At 39.2% G+C, this 21,213-nt stretch overlaps 1 protein-coding gene across 50 annotated transcripts in view; it reads right to left on the bottom strand.

Annotated features, from left to right (window-relative positions):
• HUWE1 (HECT, UBA and WWE domain containing E3 ubiquitin protein ligase 1) overlaps positions 1-21,213 on the bottom strand; it is a 157,330-nt gene that overhangs the window by 126,419 nt on the left and 9,698 nt on the right. For 11 of the 50 annotated variants that reach the window (XM_086388602.1, XM_086388621.1, XM_086388604.1 and 8 more), the window contains one exon: positions 19,396-19,512. The exons of the other annotated variants lie outside the window; for them this stretch is intronic. The gene's annotated coding sequence lies outside the window, so the exon portion shown is untranslated. The remainder of the gene's footprint in view (positions 1-19,395; positions 19,513-21,213) is intronic. 50 annotated transcript variants of the gene reach the window in all.

The following is a 21,213-nucleotide window of genomic DNA, read 5'->3' as shown; positions in this document are numbered from 1 at the left end:
CTTCTGCTCCACACTCATTCTTCCCACAGCTACCTCTACTTCAGGATCTGACTTTAAATTAAGACCTAAAATGGCTTTCCAAGGCAATCCACCTAAAGCTGGTCTAACTGCTATTTTTTAGTAACAGTGCCCTGCTTATTTCTCTCATAGAAAATATCGATTAATAACTGGTTTGAGTGCTTGCTTCAGCAGCACATATACTAATAACTGGTTTGATTTTCTACAATGTTAATTTCTCAGCATCTCATATAGCATCCTTCATGTGGTAGGTATGCAAATATTTGTAGAACTGAGTTCAGGAAAGAAGTATGCACTGAGAATAAAATCTGTGATTGCAAGCATATAGACAGAACTTGAAGCCATGGGTCTGGAGATGATCACTTACAGAGAAGGAAGGAAAGAGACACAGAACTGAGTTCTTGTTTGCTCTAACATTTAAAGGGAAGGCAAAGCAGAGACAAATCCATGCACCTATGGACACCTAATCTTTGACAAACGAGGGAAGAATATACAATGGAGAAAAGACAATCTCTTTAACAAGTGGTGCTGGGAAAACTGGTCAACCACTTGTAAAAGAAGGAAACTAGAACACTGTCTAACACCATACACAAAAATAAACTCAAAATGGATTAAAGACCTAAATGTAACACCAGAAACTAAAAAACTCCTAGAGGAAAACATCGGCAGACTATTCTCTGACACAAATCACAGCAACATCCTCTATGACCCACCTCCCAGAGTAGTGGAAATAAAAGCAAAAATAAACAAATGGGACCTAATTAAACTTAAAAGCTTTTGCACAACGAAGGAAACTCTAAGCAAGGTGAAAAGACAGCCTTCAGAATGGGAGAAAATAATAGCAAATGAAGCAACTAACAAAGAACTAATCTTAAAAATATACAAGCAGCTCCTGTAGCTCAATTTCAGAAAAATAAATGACCCAATCAAAAAATGGGTCAAAGAACTAAATAGACATTTCTTCAAAGAAGACATACAGATGGCTAACAAACACATGTAAAGATGCTCAACATCACTCATTATCAGAGAAATACAAATCAAAACCACAATGAGGTACCATTTCATGCCAGTCAGAATGGCTGCTGTCCAAAAGTCTACAAACAATAAATGCTGGAGAGGGTGTGGAGAAAAGGGAACCCTCTTACACTGTTGGTGTGAATGCAAACTAGTACAGCCACTATAGAGAACAGTGTGGAGATTCCTTAAAAAACTGGAAATAGAACTGCCTTATGACCCAGCAATCCCACTGCTGGGCAGACACACCGAGGAAACCAGAATTGAAAGAGACACGTGTACCCCAATGTTCATCGCAGCACTGTTTATAATAGCCAGGACATGGAAGCAACCTAGATGTCCATTAGCTGATGAATGGATAAGAAAGCTGTGGTACGTATACACAATGGAGTATTACTCAGCTATTAAAAAGAATGCATTTGAGTCAGTTCTAATGAGGTGGATGAAACTGGAGCCTATTATACAGAGTGAAGTTAGAAAGGAAAACTAATACAGTATATTAATGCATACAGATGGTATTCAGAAAGATGGTAATGATGACCCTATATGTGAGACAGCAAAAGAGACACAGATGTAAAGAACACACTTTTGGATGCTGTGGGACAAGGCGAGGGTGGGATGATTTGAGAGAACAGCACTGAAACATGTATATTATCATATGTGAAATAGATCACCAGTCCAGTTCAACACATGAGACAGGGTGCTCAGGGCTGGTGCACTGGGATGACCCTGAGGGATGGGATGGGGAGGGAGGTGGGGGGGGGCGGTTCAGGATGGGGAACACATGTATCCCCGTGGCTGATTCATGTCAATGTATGGCAAAAGCCACTACAATATTGTAAAGTAATTAGCCTCCAATTAAAATAAATTAATTTAAAACAAAAAAAATTAATAAAGGGAAGGCAAAGGAGGAGAATCCAGCAAAGGAGAGGCTGGTGGGGTAGAAATAAAACTAGTTTATCACGATATCATGAAAGGCAAAAGATGGCAACTGGATCAAATGTCAAAACGAGGTATTTCCAGAAAAATGTTTGTTGAAATTGGGAATAGAGATAACTTGTCTAGCATTAGTTTCAGTAGGGTGGTTGGAAAGAAAGCCAGACTGGAATGAATCAACGAATCACTAGGAAGTGAGGCTATACAGATTACATGTGTAGAATACTTTTTTGAAAAGACTGTCTGTAAATGAAAGCAGAGAATTATGGGGCCTCACTGAAAGAGTGTAGGGGAGAGGGGAAGGAAATAATGGAAAGAAAATACCTAAGAAAGTTGAGGGTAGGGGACTACTTAGCCTCTGTTTCACCTTATAGAGTGAACATTTATTTGGGTTTTGAACAGCAGAAACAGTATTAATCAGAACCAGGACAATCCTCTTCTTAATCTCTTAAAACTTGACTGAGTGTCCCTCCTATTGTACCCTGTACCTATCACTTCCTGACATTAATGTGAATATCTGTCACAGAGTGAGGAGGAAAACCAACCAACCAACCCTGGGAAAAGCGTATACAACATTATGAGTGGCTCCCTGTAGGTGGCTGGATAACACAGCTTTATTTACACTTTTCAGAGCCTCCAAATTTTCTATAATTATGCATCCATTTGTAATGAGAATTTTTCTTGTGTACAGTTTTTCTTAAGGGAGAAAACAGTGGCCCCTGAGCCAAAGGGCTGCATCAAATTAAGAAAAATATTATCTAAACAAATGCCTTGGATTGGCTGCTGTCTTCTCTTGGAACTTCTTTTCTATACTTCTTGTTGTTTAATCCTGGCACACAGCAAGCACTCAATATTAATTTGGTGTATTATTGGTAGGTTAAGAAATGCTGCACACATGTATGGGAGTACGGATTAATCAAAGTTAGCCTACCCACGGGGATGTAAGCTCCATGAAGCTGTGAGCATATTTCCTATTTGATTGTTTTGTTCACTGCTGTACACTTAGCTCTTGCAGGAAATAATAAATATTGGTTAATTAAATGAACCAAAACAAAAGTCAGCCTAAAATTTCCACTGAAATCATGGAAAAGTACTATGGTGGTTTTTAAGCAATGCTTTAGAGAATACTAAACTGTGATGTCCTATAAAGCAAAAGACTTGATTATATTTGCCTTTTGCCTCTCTGGAGTCTCTCGAAGTAAACTCGGGTGAGAAATGCCCAGATCATCCATCGTGTCAGGAAAGAGCAAGCTGAATTCTGAAACCCAGCCTGCTATTCACCATTTGATTAGAGGCAGAGACATCACATTACCTGATTTGTAAAAGGGAATACCACTTGATTACCAGGCTTTCTCATCCAGTTTAGTCTCGGATTATTTACATTAATACCCACTCAACAAATATTCTGAGAACTCATTTATCACCTGTAATAACAGATAATACTGACCCCCTATTATCTGTTACCTCTAATCCTTACGACAACTTGGAGAAGAGGATAGTTCTGGTTTACTGAGGTCAAGAGTAGCTGCTGCTGAGTCAGTTCAGTCGTGTCCGACTCTGCAACCCCATAGACGGCAGCCCACCAGGATGCCCCATCCCTGGGATTCTCCAGGAAAGAACACTGGAGTGGGTTGCCATTTCCTTCTCCAATGCATGAAAGTGAAAAGTAAAAGTGAAGTCGTTCAGTCATGTCCGACCCTCAGCGACCCCATGGACTGCAGCCTACCAGGCTCCTCCATCCATGAGATTTTCCAGGCAAGAGTACTGGAGTGGGGTGCCACTGCCTTCTCCTCAAGAGTAGCAATATACCCAATAAGTAGAAGCCAGATTCAAACCAGATTTGCCCCACAACCCTACAGTGCACAAAATGTCAATATGCAAACTCCACCCCCCTACACTCCTCCTATAGACAGTGATATCCCTATTATTGGCTACATTAAACATGACCCTGAGGACTGTTGACCTATATTTTATTGGACATTGATAGTAAGATGTAATAATAAAGAAACTGAGGTATAGCCTTTGCTCACTCAAGACAAAACTTGAAATTATCTGCAGAAATATTTCGACAGGGTCTCTCCCTCAAACTCTGAAAACCCTATACCTCAGATATGCTTTCATGCTTGCTTGGTGCTTTTCTACAGAAAAAAATCTATTTCTACTTCACTGACTATGTTAAAGCCTTTGTGTGGATCACAGCAAAATGTGAAAAATTCTTAAAGAGATGGGAATACCAGACCACTGTACCTACCTCCTGAGAAACCTGTATGCAGGTTAAGAAGCAACAGTTAGAACCACACATTGAACAGTGGACTGGTTCCGAATTGGGAAAGGAGTACATCAAGGCTGTATATTGTCACCTTGCTTATTTAACTTTCATGCAGAGTACATCATGAGAAACGCTTGGCTGGAAGAAGCACAAGCTGGAATCAAGATTACCAGGAGGAATATCAATAACCTCAGATATGCAGATGACACCACCCTTATGGCAGAAAGTGAAGAGAAACTGAAGAGCCTCTTGATGAAGGTTAAAGAGGAGAGTGAAAAAGCTGGCTTAAAACTCAACATTCAAACAATGAAGATCATGGCATCTGGTCCCATCCCTTCATGGCAAATAGATGGGGAAACAATGGAAACAGTGACAGACTTTATTTTGGGGGTCTCCAAAATCACTGCAAATGGTGACTGCAGCCAAGAAATTAAGACACTTGCTCTGTGGAAGAAAAGCTATGACCAACCATATTAAAAAAGCAGAGACATTCTCTGCCAACAAAGGTCAGTCTAGTCAAAGCTATGGTTTTTCCAGTAGTCATGTATGGATGTGAGAGTTGGACCATAAAGAAAGCTGAGCGCCAAAGAATTGATGCTTTTGAACTGCGGTGTTGGAGAAGACTCTGGAGAGTCTCTTGGACTGCAAGGAGATCAAACTAGTCAATCCTAAAGGAAATCAATCCTGAATATTTATTGGAAGGACTGATGTTGAAGCTGAAGCTCAAATACTTTGGCCACCTGATGCGAAGGGATGACTCATTAGAATAAAGATTCTGATGCTGGGAAAGACTGAAGGCAGGAGAAGGGGACGACAGAGGATGGGACAGTTGGGTGGCATCACTGACTCGATGGACATGAGTTTGAGTAAGCTCTGGGAATTGGTGATGGAGAAGGAAGCCTGGCATGCTGCAGTCCATGGGGTTGCAAAGAAGTTGGACATGAATGAACAATTGAACTGATACTCAAGATAAGGACAGGGATACCAAGGAGGAGGAATCTGACACCTCCAACGTTGACTTTGGAGGTGAGAATAATGTCTGAGAAGGCATTCCCTAAACATCCTCTACCTTAATAGTCCTGGGAAGCTACAGATCCAGGAGTTATCCTTCTGGTCATTACTCCTAATTACTCAGAAAAAGATAAACTGGCATCAAAAGAATTTATGCAACAAAATAGGGTCTGCCAAAGTTGTAAATCAGTTTTGCCAGTAGACAGGAAATGGCAGCATGCCAAGGAGCCCTCCCTTCCTAGCATTCCTAGAGGGAAAAAAAGAACATAACAGCACTGCCTGAATAAAAGTTATGCTTATTAAGGAGGAAAGGAAGAGACTCAGTCTCCCATTCCCTTCCTTACTTGTCGCTGAATTTGGTACAAAAGATCAATTATAACAAAGACTGATTATCCCCTATCTCATCACATTCAATTTCAAAGATGGAAGTACTTTTTCAGCCTGGCCTACCTTTAATAAAAAATTAAGACATCAGCCTTTAAACTAATACTCTCTACTGAATTGTTAACAACTTAAAACACACAAAAGCCTGCCACTATCTAATAGATGAACTTCACCCAGAAGAACCACAGGCAGCATTCAGTGAGTTCAGGAAAACACATCAGAAGTCAAATTTTAAAATATCTTTAAAATCTGTAGTTCTCAACCCTAGCTGCACAATATCTACTGATACTTATTTAGTAAAACTAAAAATATCTGCCTATACAAATAATCTGACTCAACAAATATGATGTAGGGACTTTGTTTTTCAAGCTGTGTATGCAATCTGGCCACATAGCCAGATTTGAGAGCCCTTTATTAACTTTGTTATATATTATTAATTATGCTTTTCCAATCTGTAATTCATTTAGGAATCTGCTTTTAAAATAATAGGGAGCGGGATACAAATAAGTACAGTCCTATACTAACAACTGTTGAAGCAGGGTAACAGGTACATGGGGATTTAATACTATTTTCACACTTTGTATATGTTTGAAAATCTCATAAATCAGAAATATTTTAAATTAAGACTTTATCCTGCTAGATCCTCCCATTTCATCCTCCAAATTGCTCCCAGAGCAGTCTTCCTTAAACTCAAAATCTACCTACATCATCAAGTGTAAACTCCTTACCTGACCAGTATCTAAGACCTCTAGGACCCAGTCCCTGCTTACCTCTCTTACCAGGGCCATGACATTACATAATATTCCTCTTGGCTCCCCACATGCTTTAACCACGTCAAGTTTTTACAGTTTGGCCACTATTCAAGACTTTTGATACCTTGACTCAAATTATTCTCTCTGCTAAAATGGCTGCTCCCTACATATACTCCCAGAGTTCAGCTTAAATGTCACCTCCTTTGTCAAGCCTTTTCAGATATCCCCTTCCCCAGAGAAAAACTAATTACTCTCCTTTGTGTCCCCATTGTATCCTGCACATACCCTCAATCAACACACCTCTATTTACATGCCAGTTTCCCCACTAGGGTTGGGCTTCCCTGGTGGCTCAGTGGTAAAGAATCCACCTGCCAATGCAGGAGACATGTGTTCAATCCCTAGGTCGGGAAGATCTCCTGGAGAAAGAAATGGCAACCCACTCCAGTATTCCTGCCTGGGAAATCTCATAGATAGAGAATCCTGGTGGGCTACTGTCCATGGAGTCACAAAAGAGTCGGACACAACTTAACTAATCAACAGCAAATTGTGGAATAGACTTCCCTACTAGAGTGAGTTTTGCATCAGTGGGACTTTGTGTATTCATTTTTGCATTCCTGTTGCCAGCATAGGACCTGTCACTTAGTAGATTAATAACGAATGAACGACTACCCAGTAAATGTTAAATGAAGCTAAAAAATTCAAATCACTTTAAACTCTTCTTGCGACATTTGCAACTAAGATAACCAATTTATAGAACTCAATGAGTCGGCTCTTCACATCAGGTGGCAAAGTATTGGAGCTTTGGGTTCAGCATCAGTCCTTCCAATGAACATTCAGGGTTGATTCTCTTTAGAATTGACTGGTTTGATCTCCTTGCTGTCCAAAGGACTCTCAAGAGTCTTCTCCAGCACCACAATTCGAAAGCATCAATTCTTCAGTGCTCAGCCTTCTTGATGGTCCAAATCTCACATATCTACATGACTACTGGAAGAACCATAGCTTTGACAAGATGGACCTTTGTCAGCAAAGTGATGTCTCTGCTTTTTAATACACTGTCTAGGTTTGTCATAGTTATTCTTCCAGGGAGCATGTGTCTGTTTTAAAATTTTGTGGCTGCAGTCAAGGTTCACAGTGATTTTGGAGCCCAAGAAAATAAAATCTGTCACTGTTTCCACTTTTCCCCCATCTATTTGCCATGACATAATAAGACCAGATGCCATGATCTTCATTTTTTAAATGTTGAGTTTTAAGCCAGGTTTTTCACTCTTCTCTTTCACCTTTATCAAGAGGCTCTTTAGTTCCTCTTCGCATTCTGCCATGAGAGAATCAGCTGCATATCTGAGGTTGATATTTCTCCCGCCAATCTTGATTTCAGCTTTTGCTTCATCCAGCCCGGCATTTTGCATGATGTTCTCTGCATAGAAGTTAAATAAGCAGGCTGTATATTATTACAGCCTTGAAGTACTCCTTTCCCAATTCTGAATCAGTCTGTTGTTCCATGTCTGGTTCTAACATGCTTCTTGACCTGAATACAGATTTCTCAGGAGGCAGGTAAGGTGGTCTGGAATTTCCAACTCTTTAAGAATTTTCCACAGTTTGTTGTGATAGTCAATGAAACAGATATTTTTCTGGAATTTCGTTGCTTTTGCTATGACCCAACGGATGTTGACAATTTGACCTCTGGTTCCTCTGCCTTTTCTAAATCCAGATTGTACATCTGCAAGTTCTCAGTTCACGTACTGCTCAGTCTAGCTTGAAGTATTTTGAGCATTACCTTGCTAGCATGTGACATGAGTGCAATTGTGCAGTAGTTTGAACATTCTTTGGCATTACCTTTCTTTGGGATTGGAATGAAAATTGACCTTTTCCAGTCCTGTAGCCACTGCTGAATTTTCCAAATTTGGTGGCATATTGTGCACAGCACTTTAACGGCATCATCTTTTAGGATTTTAAATAGCTCAGTTGGAACTCCATCACCTCCACTAGCTTTGTTCATAGGAATGCTTCCTAAGGCCCACTTGACTTCACACTCCAGGATGTCTGGCTCTAGGGGAGTGATCACACCACTGTGATTATCCTGGTCATTAATACCTTTTTTGTATAGTTCTTCTGTGTATTCTTGCCACCTCTTCTTAGTCTCTTCAGTTTCTGTCAGGTCCTTACCGTTTCTGTCCTTTACTGTATCCATCTTTCCATGAAATGTTCCACTGGTATCTCCAATTTTCTTGAAGAAAGCTCTAGTCTTTCCCATTCTACTGTTTTCTTCTATTTCTTTGCATTATTCATTTAAGAAGGTCTTATCTCTCCTTGCTATTCTCTGAAACTCTGCATTCAGATACATATATCTTTCCCTTTCTCCTTTGCTTTTCACTTCTCTCCTCAGATATCTGTAAGGCCTTCTCAGACAACCACTTTGCCTTGTTGCATTTCTTTTTCTTGGGGATGGTTTTGGTCACAGCCTCCTCACAACATTATGAACCTCCATCCATAGTTTTTCATACAGTCTGTCTACCAGATCTAATCCATTGAAATCTACTTGTCACCTCCACTGTATAACCATAAGGGATTTGATTTAGGTCATACCTGAATGGTGTAGTGATTTTCCCTACTTTCTTCAATTTAAGCCTGAATTTTGCTCCTTAAGCAATAAGGAGCTCATGATCTGAGCCACAGTCAGCTCCAGGTCTTGTTTTTGCTGACTACAGTGACACCTCAAGAGACTGATCCAGACCTGCCTGTGAGTGTTTGACAGTTTCCCCTGGAGGCGTGGATTGGAAGTGTCCTTTCACCGGGACAGGGCCCCTGGCAGTAGCAGTCCTGGGAAGCCTGGGTTGGCATAAGCCTTTTTTGGAGGTTTCCAGTAGCTCTAACATTGAGCCTGTAGACTTTCAAAGACTGGGTTACCTAAGGCCAAACAACTAACAGCAAGGCAGCACAGTCCCACCCATCAGCAGACAACTGGATTAAAGATTTACTGAGCATGCCCCTGTCCACCAGAGCATACTTCTTTTGTTTAATAAAAATAAAAGCTAGGTTTTAAGGCTTTAAAATATTCTGAAAAAAAGATATGTATATAAGGGGGAGAGAACTTAGTAATGTATCTATCTGCTACTGTATGCTATATGATCACTCACCTAGAGCCAGACATGCTGGAATGCAAGGTCAAGTGGGCCATAGGACTGGAAGAGGTCAGTTTTCATTCCAATTTCAAAGAACGGCAATGCCAAAGAGTGCTCAAACTACCGTACAATTACACTCATCTCACACACTAGCAAAGTAATGCTCAAAATTCTCCAAGCCAGGCTTCAACAGTATGTCAACTGAGAACTTCCAGATGTTCAAGCTGGATTTCGAAAAGGCAGAAGAACCAGAGATCAAATTGCCAACATCCATTAGATCACTGAAAAGGCAAGAAAATTCCAGAAAAACACCTACTTCTGCTTTATTGACTATGCCAGAGCCTTGGACTGTGTGGATCACAACAAACCACAGAAAATTCTTAAAGAGACAGGAATACCAGACCATCTTACCTGCCTCCTGAGAAATCTATGCAGGTCAATAAGCAACAGTTAGAACCAGACATAGAACAACGGACTGGTTCTGAATTGGGAAAGGAGTGAATCAAGGCTGTATATTGTCACCCTGCTTATTTAACTTATATGCAGAGTACATCATGCAAAACGCCAGGCTGAATGAAACACAAGCTTGGAATCAAGACCGCCAGGAGAAATATCAATAACTTCAGATATGCAGATGACTTCATCCTTATGGCAGAAAAGTGAAAAGGAACTGAAGAGCCTCTTAATGACAGTGAAAGAGGAGAGTGAAAAAGCTGGCTTAAAACTCAACATTCAAAAAATGAAGATCATGGCATCCGGTCCCATCACTTCACGGCAAATAGATGGGGAAACAATGGAAACATTGAGAGACTTTATTTTCTTGGGCTCTAAAGTCACTCCAGATGGTGACTGCAGCCATGAAATTAAAAGATGCTTACTCCTTGGGAAAAAAAAACTATGACAAACCTAGACAGCATATTAAAAAGCAGAAACATTACTTTGCCGACAAAGGTCCGTCTAATCAAAGCTATGGTTTTTCCAATAGTCACGTATGGATGTGAGAGTTGGACCATCAAGAAAGCTGAGCGCGGAAGAATTCATACTTTTGAACTGTGGTGTTGGAGAAGGCTCTTGAGAGTCCTTTGGACTGCAAGTAGATCAAACCAATCAATCTTAAAGGAAATCAGTCCTGAATATTCATTGGAAGGACTGAAGCTGAAGCTCCAATACTTTGGCCACCTGACGCGAAGGGCTGACTCATTAGAATAAAGATTCTGATGCTGGGAAACACTGAGGGCGGGAGAAGGGGCAGACAGAGGATGATGGTCGGGTGGCATCAACAACTCAATGGACTTGAGTTTGAGCCAACTCCAGGAGACTGTGAAGGAAACCCACTCTAGTATTCTTGCCTGGAGAATCCCAGGGACAGGAGCCTGGTGGGCTGCCGTCTGTGGGATCACAAAGAGTCAGACACGACTGATGTGACTTAGCAGCAGCAGCTATATAATTTCAGACAAGTCACTAACTCTTTAAGTCAGTAACCTCTGTAAACAACACAGTCTATCTTATAGGATTCAGTTCAGTTCAGTTGCTCAGTCGTGTCCGACTCTTTGCGACCCCATGAACTGCAGCATGCCAGGCCTCCCCGTCCATCACCAACTTCCGGAGTTCACTCAAACTCACACCCATGGAGTCGGTGATGCCATCCAGCCATCTCATCCTCTGTTGTCCCCTTCTCATCCTGCCCCCAATCCCTCCCAGCATCAGAGGCTTTTCCAATGAGTCAACTCTTTGCATGAGGTGGCCAAAGTACTGGAGTTTCAGCTTTAGCATCATTCCTTCCAAAGAACACCCAGGACTGATCTCCTTTAGAATGGACTAGTTGGATCTCCTTGCAGTCCAAGGGACTCTCAAGAGTCTTCTCCAACACCACAGTTCAAAAGCATCAATTATTCGGTGCCCAGCTTTCTTCACAGTCCAACTCTCACATCCATACATGACTACTGGAAAAACCATAGCCTTGATTAGACGGACCTTTGCTGGCAAAGTAATGTCTCTGCTTTTTAATATAGGATAGTGCCTGGCAAAGAGTAAACTGTAATATCTTCTTTTTCTTTTAGCTCCAGATTAATCTAAGGACAGCGATCTTATGCTGGATCACAGAGGATCAAGAGCCAAAAAAAGTGCTTTTTCCTTAGCCTTTGTACATGTTAACTGCATATGAAGAACATAAATTATTTATTAATCTCCATATTGTTAGCCTTAAGTCGCATAAACTCAACTTTGATGACAAGATTAGGAAGCTCCAGGTCTCATTCTCAAGTTAGTTATAGTTTTCCAAAGGTTAAATGGTCTACTGACGTTGGAGCCATGCCACTTAAGAATCAACAATTTTAAATGTATCTCAACTATTTTGAATTATTTTAAATGAATTTAGAAGGAACAAAGATTCTTTTATATGCTTAAAAGAACAAATTATTTATAACACTGTGCCCTAAGTTCAAGACAAATGTTAAAAGTATTAAAGATGAAGAACCTGAATTATTCTCAAAACCTAAAGAGCAAAAAGTAACTAACTCAGTTTTCTACTTGGTCAAATTAAACTGTCAAATTAAAAAGTATTAAATAATGCAGGGAAATATTCCTGTAATCCTGGCAAAGAAATGACCTCCCAAGAGGTACAACCTAGAAACCATAAAGAAAACAATTTGACTATATAAAAATTCTAAACCATAAACATATTTTCTGCAACAGGAAAAGGGTTAATACTTCTAACAAAGAACTCTCAAAACTCACTAAGACAAATAATCTGAAAACCAAGCCAAAGGGAACTTGCAATTTTCAGAGATTATAACCATTTGCTTATCCTTATTAGTAACTACAATAAAGCTAATCAAAGCAAGGACATGCAATTTCTCACTTAAAAACTGGTTAAAATTAAAAAAACCAGTATCTTGTTTTGGCAAATGTAGGTGGAGAAAAGGACACTCACAAACACTTCAGTGGAAATGGCAATTCAATACAGCCTTTCTGGAGGTCATTTTGGCAGTACCTATCAAAAAAATTAAATAAGTACCACCCTTTAACCCAGAATGAATCTATTTTCAAGGCTCAACAATAGGAAATGATGAAATTATAGCAGAATAATGTTGTGGGATGCAATGCAACCATGAAAAAGAAGTGGAGTCCAGCCATATGTTCTAACATATAAAAATATGCATAGTACGTAAATGGACAAACATAGTATGTAAATGTTAAGAGGTATGAAATAATATATACATAAATATTGTAACGGATATAAAGGAGACTCATTTGTGGGGTGGGGTACTATTCATAACTGAAATGTTCATTCTGTTTGAATCTTTTTTATACAGCAAACAAATTAATTTTCTAATTTAAAACTGCTGAAATGGAAGGGAAAAAGATGAGCGTAGAAAACCACTTTAATTTGAAAGTTTTGCAAACAGAAAGTTTAGTCACAGTATAGATTTACAGCATGCATAAATATGCATGAAATCATCGAATATGCAACTAAATATGCAACCAAATCGAATTGATTCATGAAAAATCTCCAAATTGACCTCATGTTGAAAAGAAACCACCATAGGCAAAGGGCAAAAGAAACAGAACTTTGTTTGGACTTCTGACTTTCTCATTTACTTTTCTACTCCCTTAAATTTCCCCCAATTTGGGGGTTAACTTTCTTATAGGAATGGGGCCACTTATTTTGCACTTCTGTGGATACACCTACTGGTGTATTTAGAAACAGAGATAAATTCAGTTTTAAGGAAAGATATAGCACAGTGGAAACATATCAGGCCAGATAGCTTGGGTTCAATGGCCAACTCTACCACTAAGCAGCCATATTACCTTGGGCAAGTCTTCTCCCCAAAATCTGTGGCTATAAAATAAGAAGTTTGATATGGATAATATCAAATATTAGGGTCGTATTCAAATGTTCTGTTGGACATGGAGAAGACTACCATTTTAAAAGCCACTGGTAATTTGTTCTGCTAGAGGTAGATATCTGAGTTCACCCATGCAGACAGCCCAGCTTTACTTTTAAAAAGCAAAAATCTAAAATGCTTTACATGAAAGTGGAGTCGCTCAGTCGTGTCCGACTCTTTGCTACCCCATGTACTGTAGCCTATCAGGCTCCTCCGTCCACAGGATTTTCCAGGCAAGAGTGCTGGAGTGGATTGCCATTTCCTTCTCCAGGGGATCTTCCCAACCCAGGAATCGAACCCGGGTCTCCCGCATTGCAGGCAGACGCTTTATTGTCTGAGCCACCAGGGAAGCCCAAAATGCTTTATGTAACAGGGGTGTATTCAAGTGACATCTGTACTTCTCCAGATTATATTTCCTTTTAAGGTTGCCCTCATGGAGATAGGTAACAAAATTTAAGAGGCAGGGAATTGGAACCCCAGATTAGGTCAACAGACTGCAAGGCACTCTAAGCTGGCCTAGCCTCTGCAAAATATGGCAGCAGTTATACAGGTATAAGGCGGGGTCGGGGGGGGGGCCTTCTCTGATAGTTCAGACAATAAAGAATGTGCCTGCAATGTAGAATGTGCCTGCAATGTGAGAGACCTGGGTTTGATCCCTGGATTAGGAAGATCCCCTGGAGAAGGAAATGGCTACCCACTGCAGCATTCTTGCCTGGAGAATTTCATGGACAGAGGAGCCTGGTGGGCTACAGTCCATGGGGTCGCAAAGAGTTGGACACGACTCAGTGACTAACACACACACACACAGGTATAGGGAGAGAGGCATCTATAGCAATGATACTGGATATATCCAGGTTTATGTTCTTCTCTTGGACTAACATATCAAGGCTTACCCTGAGGTGTTGTTATATTGTAAATCAACATGTATTATACGCTAAACATACCACAGTGAATAAAGCAGGATAGTATGTCTAAAGGTAATTTGGCCACAAGTATCAAAAGTCTTGTTACACTTTTGCATTCGTTTTAGAAATTTCTTAATAAACATGTATGTCACAAAGATTTCTCTTTAGGATGCTCCTATGCTTCCTTCCTTCCTTCAATACTTATTTACCAAATGCCTACTGTGTGCCAGAAAGCACTGATATTGTGAAAAACTAGGACTTAAAGGTTTGAACATAGGGAATTGGTTATAAAATTATAAATCACACATTCAATAGAATACAATGTAGCCATTAAACACATTATAGAAGAGACTTTCCTGGTGGTCCAGGCTAAGACTCTGCACTCCTAATGCAGGGGGCCCAGGTTCCATCCCTTGTTAGGGCACTAGATCCCAGATAGCAAAGCTAAGTACAGTCACATAAATAAATATTTTTAAAAATTACAGTAGTATAAAATAACAGGGAACAGTGATCAATTTATTAGGTGGAAATCAAAATTTTAAATACCATGTCTATACTGGTTTGGAGAAACAGCCAAAAAAATTTGGGAACTGAGGAAATTTCAATATGGACTGAATATTAGATTACATTAACAAAAAGAACAAATTCCCTAGGTGTGATAACAGCTATGTGGTTTGTAGGTACTTATTCTTAAGACACGCCTGCTGAAGGACTTAAGGATGATGTGTCATTCTTATTTCATATGCTTCAGAAAAATTAAAACATGTTTAGGTACATATGAATCAAATATGGCAAATTCTTAACAACTGTTGGATATAAGTGGGGATACACAAATGGTCATTGTGTTCTTCTTTCAGCATTTTTATGTTTGAAACCCATAATGAAAAGTTGGAAGGAAGGTAATAATTTCTTAAAAGACTGATTTTGAAAAAAATATATGGGCATGTTACACGGGCATAAAGAAAAGCCTTGGAAAAATGAACTGTGTACAACATGTTAATAGTATTTCTCTCTGAATGGTAGGATTTGGGGAGATTTCTGTACTTATCCATACTTTCCAACAATAAGCCATGTATACTTCTATAATCATGAAGAACATCACTCAAAAATAACTAAAGTTTCATTCCCAAAGAATTCTTAGTAAATCATTTTGCAACTCTAAAGCAGTATGTTAATTTATTATACAAGCAATAACAGATTGCTGGGTGGACACCACATAGTTTTTGAAACTTCCACTTACATCAGTAATTTATACCACTCTCACAGTATTAAAAACATCAAGCAATTCATGGTAATAACTGCAAGGAGAAGTAGAATGCTGGGTTAAATAAAGTATTATTACCACCCGCCCCCAAAGACTTGAAGCAAAAATAAATGTTAAAAGTGATCAATTTGGGAGGGAGAAGGTAGAAAAAAGTTTTTGCCTAATTATTCTTGATACTGTTCAGGATATTTACAATTTCTTATAAACAGGAATGTGAACATTACAAAACAAAAAAAAAAGCTCAAATTCCCTGATCATTTCTCCCAAATAAACTCAACTTACTCCAGTTTTATATTTTTATATATATATATATACACACATATACATATACACTAAACAGCATCACACAGTATATGAAGTGACGTGAAAGTGTTAGTTGCTCAGCTGTGTCTGACTCTTTGTGACTCCATGAACTATATATATATAGCCCACCAGGCTCCTCTACCCATGGAATTCTTTAGGCAAGAATAATAAGAGTGGGTAGCCATTCTTTTCTTGACCTGGGGATTGAACCCGGGTCTCTCACATTGCAGGCAGATTCTTTACCATCTGAGCCACCAGGGAAGCCCTCACATAGTATATATGTTATCATGCAGCTTGCCCAAGTTTATCTCCAAAATAGTTGTATTAATTTGGACCACTTGTGGGCAGTATTTCAGACCAGATTCGTCCCTATGTTTTTGCCATGATTTGATATTACCAAATTATTTTTTTGCCAATCTAATGGTTTAAAAAAGATACTATTTTACTTTGTATTTCTGACATTTAGTTTGAATATCCTTTCTTGTTACTAGACATTTTTAGCTCCTACTCTAGGAAAAGCCTGTAACTAAGCTATGGTTTTTCCAGTAGTCATATATGGAAGTTGAGAGTTGGATCATAAAGAAGGCTGAGTGGCAAAGAATTGATGCTTTCCAACTGTGGTGCTGAAGAAGACTCCTGAGAGTCAGCTGGACTTCAAGGAGATCAAACCAATCAATCCTAAAGGAAATCAACCCTGAATATTCATTGGAAGGACTGATGCTGAAACTGAAGGTCCAATACTTTGGCCACCTGATACGAAGAGCCAACTAACTGAAAAAGATCCTGATGCTGGCAAAGACTGAAAGCAGGAGAAGAGGGCAGCAAAGAATGAGATGATTAGATAGCATCACAGATTCAATGCACACGAATCTGAGCAAACTCCAGGAGATAACGAAGGATAGAGGTGTCCGATGTGCTGCAGTCCATGGGATCACAAAGAGTCAGACATGACTTAGTGAGCAAACAACAACAGTTTTCTACTGGATTTATTTTTAAAATGTTATTCTATCATTAAGATGGGAACAAACCAACCAAAATGTTAAGGTGACTGAGTATCACTGTGGGAATAGGAATCTTTTCCCAAAATAAGAACACATTTTCCAGTTTTTCCTAAATTAATTTAGCAATAGAAACTAGAAAATGATAGAGAGGGTAAGAAAAAATTCTTTTAGATGAAAGTATTACTTTCAGGGTACTCTACAATAGGAGTATGTAACATCCTGGAAAAGCTCATAAACGGGCTTCCCTGGTGCTCCAGTGGCTAAGACCCCAAGCTCCCAATGCAGGGGGCCTGGGTTCCATTTCTGGTTAGGAAAAGCTAGATCCCACATGCCACCAACTAAGACCCATAAATACATCTAAAGTACAAGTAATGAGAAAATGAAATAATGGTTGAGGGTACTGGTTCATTTGGAATACATTTAACTAATTTCATTTGTATAGCATTTTTGAGTTGATATACTTTTCATGTATCTTGTTTAACACTAACAAAATTCTGTGTGATATTTTCTGATGCCTTCCTATAAACTGTTATAGCACATTCTGCTCACTCATGTTATTATACTGATTCCTTTGAGTATGATTTGTAAGTCTCCCTCCCCTATAAACCATGCTGCCCTCCATTCTCCAGTTGCTCATCTCTGTATTCCTAGTACCTGGCACTACTCAAACTACTCAAATTTGAGTATGTTCTCAAATATTTGTTCAGTGAATGTAAAGGATGTAAATGGTGAGGAAACTAGTTCAGTGATGATGTAATTTGCCCCAAGTAACATAGGTATTAAGTATTTACATAAATTATAATGGTCTTACCTTTGTAGGGTACTCTATAAAACATTTTAAAATACATCATCTCACTTTAATGCTCACAGCAATCTACGAGGCAGGCTTTATGAATACCATTTTATAGATAAGAATGAAAATTTAGTGATAAACCCTAGGCCCACTGAAAACCTAGTTTATATGAAGCTGTCTGTTTACATACTTGATATATCACTGTGTATAGGAGCCTCTTTCTTTATGTAGCAAACATCTTGGGGGTGGTACAGGGAAGGGAAGCAGAGGGAAAAGGCAAAATGAAGATAGTTAAAGCAATAAGACAAATGCTGGTGTAGGTTCATCTAAAGACCATAAACTGATATTGTAGTATCAAACACATATGTCACTTTGAAATCTAATCTTGGCCCAAAGGTTTTCTTGATATTAGCCTGTATTCATAGAACACAATTGTAGGCTTCCTCACCTATCAGCAGTTTCAAAGGCTGGGAAGGGATACAGAGGTAAGGAGGGTTTTGAAAAACAATAGACATTCACAGATAAAGCAAAGAAAGAAATGATAACACAAAGGTAAATCCTAAGAACTTTAAACATGATTTCACATACAGTCCTAAACTGGACTGTAAGTTTCTCAAGGGCAGAGATTAACTCCCCATTCATCTTATGTTCCCAGCTCCTTGTACTTAGAAACACTCAGTGAATGTTTGTTGAACTGAAGAGAAGTTAAGATGTGAGAGAGAAAAAGAAGAATATTAACAACAATAACAACAAAGAAATCAACAATGGTTTCTAGTTTATTGAGCACTTACTATGTGCCATATGCTGTTTTCTATATAATATATGAAATGGTAAAAGTGCTACTCAACTATGTTAACAGTGATGACCATTAGAAGACTCATGAGTTACTAAGGTTACAGCAGAACCTTGAACAAACTAAAACAGTAGGGGGCTGTGTAGCTGGAGGGTGGGAGATGAGGGCAATCAATGTACTGCACATTACCACAGAACTGGATAAGACCCTCCAGAGGGTACGAATGTGACTCCAAAGGCTTGGCAACGTGAAAAACTACTCTGATGGAAAATTCAGTTATCACTGACCAGAGATTTAGCCTCCAAATGATCAAAGAACAAATATCATTCCTCCTTAACCACAGGCCTGAAGGATCCAGATAGGCTTTGCTTACTGACCATGAGTTCACCACCATGACTGCACATCTTTGAGCTGTTAGAGGAATTAAGTGAAATAGTATGTTAAATAAATTACCATATAACCACCTATACCTTGTATTCTCACATTTAAAACTCACAAATAAGGTATTTTCCCCAGATAGAGCAACTGATAGGTTATTAAGTTAACTTGTCCAAAGGGACAGAACTAGTTAAATTGCCAGAAAAACATTTAAAAACCGAGCATTTATTTTGCCTTTCTTATATAAATTACCCCAGCCAACATATGAAAACAAAATGAGAGAGTTAAAAACACCATTTTGCAACTCCCAATGAATTAACAAAGAATCTAAGCTTTGGGCAGCAGTGGCTGTTAATATGAAATACAGAGGACAGAACATGCTGAACTATACTAAGTATGCAGTCAATAAATTTCAGTCTGTGGGAAATTCTACAGGTCAAATGGCCTGAGTTCTTTAACAGAAAGCATAAAGAAAAAGGAGAAAGAGAAGATACAGATACTTCTTGACAAGACAAACTTGAGTTTTAAAAAATGGACAAAGTAAATCACACTGTCCAGGGACACTCACCTGTATGATTAAAACTATAAAAGAATGCAAAGAAGTGACCATTATGAAGTCAGAATAGCAGTTATTTTCCAGACTGAGGAAGGATGCTGTGATGGGGATGGGCACATGGAGAGGCTTCTATGGGTGAAAAGCAAAATTTTATTTCTTGACTTGGGTGGTAGTAACAAAAGCACTTTAAGATAATTTATTAAACCATAAATTTGTTTTGAGGCGGTTCTCCATATTTGTTTTTTATTTTTCACAATAAAGGGAAAAGACTTTAATCACATTAAAGCTTACATATGCTATTATTCCATTTTGTATGAGTGCCCAGAATAGGCAAATCTAGAGACATAAAATGGAGAAGGCAATGGCACCCCACTCCAGTACTTTTGCCTAGAAAATCCCATGGACGGAGGAGCCTGGTAGGCTGCAGTCCATGGGGTCGCTAGAGTCGGACACGACTGAGCGACTTCACTTTCACTTTTCACTTTCATGCACTGGAGAAGGAAATGGCAACCCATTCCAGTGTTCTTGCCTGGAGAATCCCAGGGACGGGGAAGCCTGGTGGGCTGCAGTCTACGGGGTCGCAGAGAGTCGGACACAACTGAAGTGACTTAGCAGCAGCATCAGCAGAGACATAAAATAGATTAGTGGTTGCTAAGGAAGGGGAGCCTGGTGGGCTACTGTCCATGGCGTTGCAAAGAGTCGGACATGACTTAGTGACTAAACAACAACATACTTTAAATGGATGAATTATATGGTATGTGAATTATACCTCAATAAAGCTATTAATAAAAGTCTAAGACATCTCAATTAAGTCAAAACACACTTTTAAAACAAAACTGGGCTGGAGCCTGAGAGTCCGCATTTCTGACAAGTTCCCAGATGGTGATGCTGATGCTGATCTGGGGACCACATTTTGAGAACCTCTGCAATGAAGGATTCCAAATCTGCTCTAAGCTGAAGGCAATACTAATCAGCACTGAAGAGTCAAGTGTTTTACTGAGGGACTGGGAAAGCAACTCTGAAAAAAAGTTAACACCTGTTGCCAAGCACTGTTCTATCCCATTTGTTCACTGACCATCAATACCACCATCTTCTTGGGAACTTGTCTGAAATGCAAAATATTGCCCCCACCCCCAGACCTACAGAATCAAAAACTCCGGGGGTGGGGCCCAGCAATCCGTGTTTTAGCAAGCCCTCTAGGTGATTCTGAACCACTGTTCTATGAACTTTATATGCAGTAACTTAGCTAAACTTCAGCTAGTAAGAAATGGAGTCAGAACTTGAATCCAGGAGTCTGGGTTCCTAATCACTGTGCTGAAAGACCTTTCCACCTATTAGAACTCAATCAGCAGAATGCAGTAATAAAAAATTAGTAGTGGAAGTTTAAAAAAAAAAAGGCAAAGACCAGAAGATGGGAATTTCCTGGTGGTCCAGTGGTTACGACTCTGTACTTTCACTACCAAGGGCCCAGGTTCCCTGGCTAGGGGAACTAAGATCCTGTGAGCCTCGTGGTGTGGCCAGAAAAAAAAAAAAAAAAAAGACCAGGAGAAATACACCTCTATAAAGACAGGAAAACAAGAAAACAATTGTAGCAAATAAGGTAATCATCAAAGCAATCTTCCAAACGTGTTCCAAAATATAAGCAGCCACAAACTACAATATACCCAAGCATTTCCAGGGCAATTATCTCTGGTACCTAATTACAAGGACTTAAAATCTGTGATATGCTAAAGATGGTACATAAATTCATGGCAATATGTTCACACTTACCAATCTTTAAAATCTAAATTATACTAAAAAGTCATTCCAGAATAATTTGCATCTCTACTC

This window comes from Bos grunniens, chromosome X (assembly GCF_055505025.1).
Source record: "Bos grunniens cultivar Pamir isolate PY7600 chromosome X, Bosgru_T2T1.0, whole genome shotgun sequence".
Taxonomy (NCBI): Eukaryota; Metazoa; Chordata; class Mammalia; order Artiodactyla; family Bovidae; genus Bos; species Bos grunniens.
This window is presented reverse-complemented; position numbering and strand designations above follow the sequence as displayed.